This window comes from Triticum aestivum, chromosome 3D (genome assembly GCF_018294505.1).
Source record: "Triticum aestivum cultivar Chinese Spring chromosome 3D, IWGSC CS RefSeq v2.1, whole genome shotgun sequence".
NCBI lineage: Eukaryota > Viridiplantae > Streptophyta > Magnoliopsida > Poales > Poaceae > Triticum > Triticum aestivum.
This window is the reverse complement of record NC_057802.1, coordinates 56119486-56126838: the sequence shown is the minus strand read 5'-3', so window position 1 is coordinate 56126838 and position 7353 is coordinate 56119486.

Below are 7353 nucleotides of genomic sequence, written 5' to 3'. Positions count from 1 at the left end.
TGACACTTCCGGGTCGTGTGGCTGGATGGCTTCGCGCCGCTGTGGAACTTCCAGGGGGCATCAAGGGTTTGCTCGTAGGAGAAAGCCGGCTGCCAAGCCGGCCTGCCGGCCTTCTGCTTCTTGGGCACGGGCCGCTCTTCAGGTTGTTCGTCTTCGACTGTGGCTACTTGCCGACTGGAGGAAGGAGGCATAGGGGCCTTGCGCTTGTTGTCGTTCTGGTAAGGGCGTCGATTGGAGTCACCAGCCGGCGTCTTGGGAGCCGGAGCGAGCACCTTTCCAGAGGCATCCACTCGAAGCTCGGTCTTCATTGAAGAGTCGGCCGTGGCGTACTTGTCTGCTATGATCAGCAGCTCGTCGAGGGTAGTCGGCTCGTTGCAGAGGAGCCAGTGCTTGAGGAGGGTAACCTCTCGGCACCCGGCGGTGAAGTACTCTATGGCTTGAACCTCGTGCACCCCTTCGCAGGAGTTGCGGAGCTCGGCCCAACGCGTGAGGTAGTCGCGAGTTGATTCGCTGGGCCCTTGGACGCACAAGGAGAGCTGGTGGGGCTTGGGAGGCAGCTTGTACGTGCTGGTGAAATTGCGGATGAAGACTTCCGTGAAGTCTAGCGAGTTGTTGATGCTGTAGGGCTTGAGGCTGTTCAACCAAGTGCGAGCCGTGCCTTGAAGCATGAGCGGGACGTACTTCACGGCGACGCGCCTGTTGCCGTTCGCTATGCGGACTGCGGTGTAGTAATCGATCAACCAGTCTTCCGGCTTCACGGAGCCGTTGTATTTTGGCATGTCTCTTGGTAGCAAGAACCCTTTGGGGAAGGGCTCGTCGCGGATGCGGGGGCCAAAGCAAGGCGGGCCAACACCATCTTCTTCTTCTAGCGCCAGGGATCGCGCTAGGCGGTCAATCCAGTGGCGGGCGTCATTCTCGCCGACTCCTTCGCGGTGACCTAGTCGGCCGCCGAGAGTCGGATGCGTAACAGGCAGCAGGGTGGGATATCTCTCCCCACGAGGTGGGGGAGGAGGCGGATCGCCTCGTCGTTCCACAGCTTGGGGCGGCCTTCTGCGTCGCGCTCGATGGTGAGGCGAGTCCGACTGCGGCTAGCAGCCGGCTCCTTGTCTTTTCTCGCGCGGGCCCCGTCTGCAGTTGGCGCCCGGGATGTCGCGCCCTGCTCTCGGCATGGGGGAGGACTTTCAGCGCGGGTGCTGGCTTCATGCCGCTCTGCGGCCGCGTCGATCAGCTGCTGGATGCGTCTAGTCATGTAAGGGAGCTCGTTGGCCCCCAGCCCGTTCAGCTCGTCTACGGCCGCCTGAGCGGCACGCAGGTTCACGAGTGGCGTGGCGTAGACTGGGCAGTCTACTCCCAGCATGCTGGCAATGGCCGCGCCGTGCTTCTTGACGAGGCCGGCTCGGCTCGGCCCGCCAGGAGGCGGCGTACCAAAGGCGGCGCGGTTGACTTCGCGCTGGTGAGCCTTAGTGAGGCGTCTCATGGATGCTATCTTCTGGCCCTCTGCGGCGAGGGCGAGGCGGCGTGCCTCCAGTGTCTCGGCGTCGGCCTCGGTCGGGATGGGGACGGACAAGTCGTGTAGCGCTGCTTGTAGAGCGTCGTGGGCGTTCTCTCCTGGGACGGCGCCATGGCTGATGACCAGCACCTCGGTGACAGCGCTGCTGCCACTGTCGGCTCGAGGAAGAGGGTCGTCTATGATCACCATGTTGGTGGGGAAGGCATCAAGCGATGCCATGTCGGAGTCGACAAGCATCGGGTCGGTGGAGCCGACCGACTCCAAGTCCACAGCAAGGTCGCTGGAGACGTGAAGCTGGTCGAGGAGGCTGACGAGGCGGCTCTCGGGGCAGTATGTGCCCGCGTCGGATGCAGGCTCGTCGAAGATGCGAGCCTCGCCAAGAAGATCGGCGAGGCAGCTCGCCGCGCAGACGTCGTCGACGCCTTGCAGCGCGTCGGGGCAAGCGCCATCGGGCGTGCCGGGCTGGCTACGCTCGCTGGGAAGGAAAAGGGTTCCCGTCCAGAACAGGTCTCCGGACGACAGTGCACCTGGCCCCACGGTGGGCGCCGGTGGTAGGTGTGACATATGCCAACGGGTGGCTTATCATTGTGGGAGCCAGTAAGACATCGCCGGTGCCTGGAAACGGGATAAGGCGAAGACATGCACGCCGGCGAATCTTACCCAGGTTCGGGGCTCTCCGTGGATATAACACCCCTAGTCCTGCTCTGCGGGGTCTCCGCATGATCACTAGATCAACACAAGTGGCTACAAGTGGCTCCTTGAGCTGTTTGGCTAGAGGAAGAAGAAGGGCAAGGCTAGCTCTCCTCTTCTCTCTACGTGGTGTCTAAAACTCTAAGAGATCAAGCCTTTGCATGGGTGCCCCGGGGGGTTTATATAGGCCTACCCCCAGGGGTACAATGGTAATCCGGTTGGACGCGGGTCCTAGCCATCAGTGTCTGCATTTGCCGGCTTCTCCGCCGACTGCTGGGGCCCGCCGACTGGTGGGTCCCGCCGGCTGCCGGCCTCTTGGCCGACAGGCCGGCCCCACCACCTGGGGGTCTTGTCGGCGGCTGGTTACTGTAGCCACGCCCCTGATGACGAGGGCTTTGTCAAGGTAAGCATGGCTACAGTGCCGCCGCCTGGCGGGCTCTCACTGTAGCCTTACCTCGTCTTGTCTCCTTAATGATGCACATACTTCGAGGGAGGGAGGTAGCCGGCTATTAGGAGCTGGCTACGCCCCAGGCCGACTGGGTGAGGCCTGGCCGTCTTCGAGCATCTCTCTGGCTGAAGGGGCCCGCCGCCCGTGGGCCGTACTGATAGCCTGTCGTGGGTGGCGTCATGGTCAACATGGAAACAGTGCCGCGCCGGACGGGGGATGGCCGACCCATACGGCGCACTGTGGCCACGCATGCTCCGGGATTCGGGGGTGGCAGGCTGTACTGTAGCCACGCCCCGTCTCATCACCGTTATGTGGGTGCAGCCCTTGAGGGTGCGATCTTGGCCGCTTGCCGGGGCCGGTCTTCTGGGAGTCGGTCCTCTTGTGGCCGGCTTCTTGGAGTCGGCCATCTTGTAGCTCTCTTCGGGAGGGCTTTTAGGGCCGGGTCGTCTTCCCGTAGTCGGTCCTTGAGATAGCCGGCCAGGGGAAGGCGGCCCCGTGCTTTGGGTGCTTGAAGGCTCGATCGGCCTAATAATTTTCAAAGAGCCAGGGGAGTCGGTTAGGCTACCCGTGGCTATTTACTCCAACAGTAACTGTACCTGCTCATTTATTGGAAAGTAGTTCATCACAGAAACCGGTTCCTGTGACACCTACAGCAATTAGTGAGGAAGCTAATGATGTTGATCATGAAACTTCAGAACAAGTTACTACCGAACCTCGTAGGTCAACCAGAGTAAGATCCGCACCAGAGTGGTACGGTAACCCTATTTTGGAGGTCATGTTACTAGAACAAGGCGAACCTACGAACTATGAAGAAGCGATGGTGAGCCCAGATTCCGCGGAATGGCTTGAGGCCATGAAATCTAAGATGGGATCCATGTATGAGAACAAAGTGTGGACTTTGGTTGACTTGCCCGATGATCGGAAAGCCATAGAGAATAAATGGATCTTCAAGAAGAAGACTGACGCTGACGGTAATGTTACTGTCTGCAAAGCTCGACTTGTTGTGAAAGGTTTTCGACAAGTTCAAGGAGTTGACTACGATGAGACTTTCTCACACGTAGCGATGCTTAAGTCTGTCCGAATCATGTTAGAAATTGTCGCATTTTATGATTATGATATTTGGCAAATGGATGTCAAAACTGCATTCCTGAATGGATTTCTGGAAGAAGAGTTGTATATGATGCAACCTAAAGGTTCTATCGATCCAAAGGATGCTGACAAAGTGTGCAAGTTCCAGCGATCCATCTATGGACTGGTGCAAGCATCTCGGAGTTGGAATATACGCTTTGATGAGTTTATCAAAGCATATAGTTTTATACAGACTTGCGGTGAAGCATGTATTTACAAGAAAGTGAGTGGGAGCACTACATCATTTCTGATAAGTATATGTGAATATTGTTGATCGGAAATAATTTAGAATTTTCTGGAAAGCATAAAGGAGTATTTGAAAGGAGTTTTTTCAAAGAAAGACCTCGGTGAAGCTGCTTACATATTGAGCCTCAATATCTATAGAGATAGATCAAGACGCTTGATAAGTTTTTTCAATAAGTATGTACCTTGACAAGATTTTGAATTAGTTCAAGATGGAACAGTCAAAGAAAGAGTTCTTGCCTGTGTTACAAGGTGTGAAGTTGAGTAAAGACTCAAAACCCGACCACGGCAGAAAAATAGAAAGAGAATGAAGAGTCATTCCCTATGCCTCAGTCATAGGTTCTATCAAGTATGCTATGCTGAGTACCAGACCTATTGTGTACCTCACCATAAGTTTGGCAAGGGAGTACAATAGTGATCTAGGAGTAGATCTGTAACGCCCACGATGCGGCTATATCTCCCACGTGTCGAGGCACGACTTAGAGGCATAGCCGCATAGTGGTTTTGTCGCAAGAAGGGTCATCTTCACACAATCCCATGTATTGAACAAGAATGGGATAAAGAGTTGGCTTACAATCGCCACTTCACACAATACATAAATATCATCATACATCATCCAAAATACAAACATATAGACCGACTACGGTCAAAATCCAGATGAAAATAAGACAACCCCAAATGCTGGATCCCCGATCGTCCCAACTGGGCTCCACTACTGATCATCAGGAAAAGACACATAGTAACGACCACGTTCCTCGTCGAACTCCCACTTGAGATCGACGCCATCATCTGCACTGGCATCGTCGGCACCTGCAACTGGTGTTGGAAGTATCTGTGAGTCACGGGGACTCAGCAATCTCACACCCGCGAGATCAAGACTATTTAAGCTTGTAGGACAAGAGGTGCAAAGAGGTGGAGCTACAGCGGCAAAACATATATGGTGGCTAACTTGCGCAAATGAGAGCGAGAAGAGAAGCAAAGGAACGGACGTCATCTAGCAATGACCAAGAAGAGGTCCTGAACACTTACTTACGTCAAACATAACACAGACCGTGTTCACTTCCCGGATTCCGCCGAGAAGAGACCATCACGGCTACACACGCACTTGGTGTATTTTAATTGGGTCAAGTGACAAGTTATCTAAAACCGGACATTAACAAATTCCCATCTGCCTCATAACCGCGGGCACGGCTTCCGAAAGATATTACCCTGCAGGGGTGTCCCAACTTAGCCCATCATAAGCTCTCACGGTCAACGAAGGATAAACCTTCTCCCGGAACGACCCGATCAGTCTCGGAATCCCGGTTTACAAGACATCTCGACAATGGTAAAACAAGACCAGCAAAGCCGCCCGAATGTGCCGACAAATCCTGATAGGAGCTGCACATATCTCGTTCTCAGGGCACACCGGATAAGTCAAGCTACGAGTAAAACCAGACCTCGAGTTTCCCCGAGGTGGCCCCGCAGGCTGCTCGGTTCGGACCAACACTCGAAGGAGCACTGGCCCGGGGGGGGTTAAAATAAGATGACCCTCGGGCTCGCGAAAACCCGGGGGAAAAGGCTTAGGCGGCAAATAGTAAAACCAAAGTTGGGCCATGCTGGAGGAGTTTTATTCAAGGCGAACTGTCAAGGGGGTCCCATAAATCACCCGACCGTGTAAGGAACGCAAACTCAAGGAACATAATCCCGGTATAACAGTAACTAGGGCGGCAAGAGTGGAACAAAACACCAGGCATAAGGCCGAGCCTTCCACCCTTTACCAAAATATATAGATGCATTAATTAAATAAGAGATATTGTGATATCCCAACATATCCATGTTCCGACATGGAACAAACTTCAACTTCACCTGCAACTAACAGCGCTATAAGAGGGGCTGAGCAAAAGCGGTAACATAGCCAAACAACGGTTTGCTAGGAAAGGATGGTTAGGGGCTGACATGGCTGAAATAGGAGACATGATATAGCAAGAGATAGGTAGCGGAGCATGGCAATAGAGCGAACAACTAGCATAGCAAAGATAGAAGTGATTTCGAGGGGTGGTCATCTTGCCTGCAAGATTCTCAGAGTTGTCGAAAGCTTGATCCTCGTAAGCGTACTCGACAGGTTCCTCGTTCACGAACTCGTCTCCCGGCTCTACCCAAGACAAGAATACAAACAAATGGAACCACAATCAACAACGAGATATGCGCAAGCAACATGATGCAAAACATGTGTGATATGCAAGATGTGATATGCGATGCATATGCGTGCTCCGGAAGGAAAATGATGAACATGGCAGTAACTTGGCAAACCAAGCATGCCACTGGAAAGATGAGATGATTTCGGTTGAAATCGATATAAAGATCACCGGAATCGGATACACGGTTTGCAAATGACAAGCAAAACAAGAATGACACGAATCTGCGATAAACAGCAAGATAGCACTTAAAATGCTACAAGTAACAATGCTACAGCACCCCAACATAGCAACAAAGCACATGGCAGTAATCTACAGGAGATGCTTGACAAAAGATGAACACTGAGCTACTGCTAGTTCACAACATATCAAGCTCAAACAAGCATGGCAATAGTGCAAAAGATTACAGGTTCACAGACTTAGTGAAAAACTGGACATGGCAGAAATCAGCATCAGGTAGCAATGTTCAGAGCACGAAATCAACATGCTACAGGAACTTAACATAGCGAAACAAGGCATGGTAGTGTTCTACTAAATGCACATGACAAAAGTCCCTTACTGACCATAAGCCAAAAAGGACCATAAGAAATGATGGCAAGCATGTAAACATAGCAAGTTTCGTTATCAGGTTTCAGACTTGGCAGAAAACAGAGCATGGCATAAATATTAATATGTAGGCCTCTTTGTGAGCTTGATGCACTCACTACAGAGCAATGCATGACAAACCAAGCATACCTACAGCAAGATGGCATGATTATGAAGCTATCCATGGCAAGAACAATTGCATAGCATGTATGGGTCAACTACAATAAGCTTGGCAAAAATGCATGTCATGTTAAGAATCTGCCAGAAATATTTTATAGCAAAAGTAGAGCAAGATTGAGTCATGCTATGGTGCTCTAAAATTGCAAACAATTGCAGGAATGGATCAATTACAACTATAGCTACAAAACATCCTTACTGAACATCTCCAAAATATGCATGGATCTCTCTGTAGCAACAAGTTTACATGGCAACAAAATTACAGCAGACAAAGACTTAGAGAAATCACTAAGTCCCTGAAATCAGAAATATTACGGGACCTACTTTGCATGCTTGTGCTAGTCACCACATAGATCACAAAAATACATGGACTATACCACTGGAAAGATGGCATG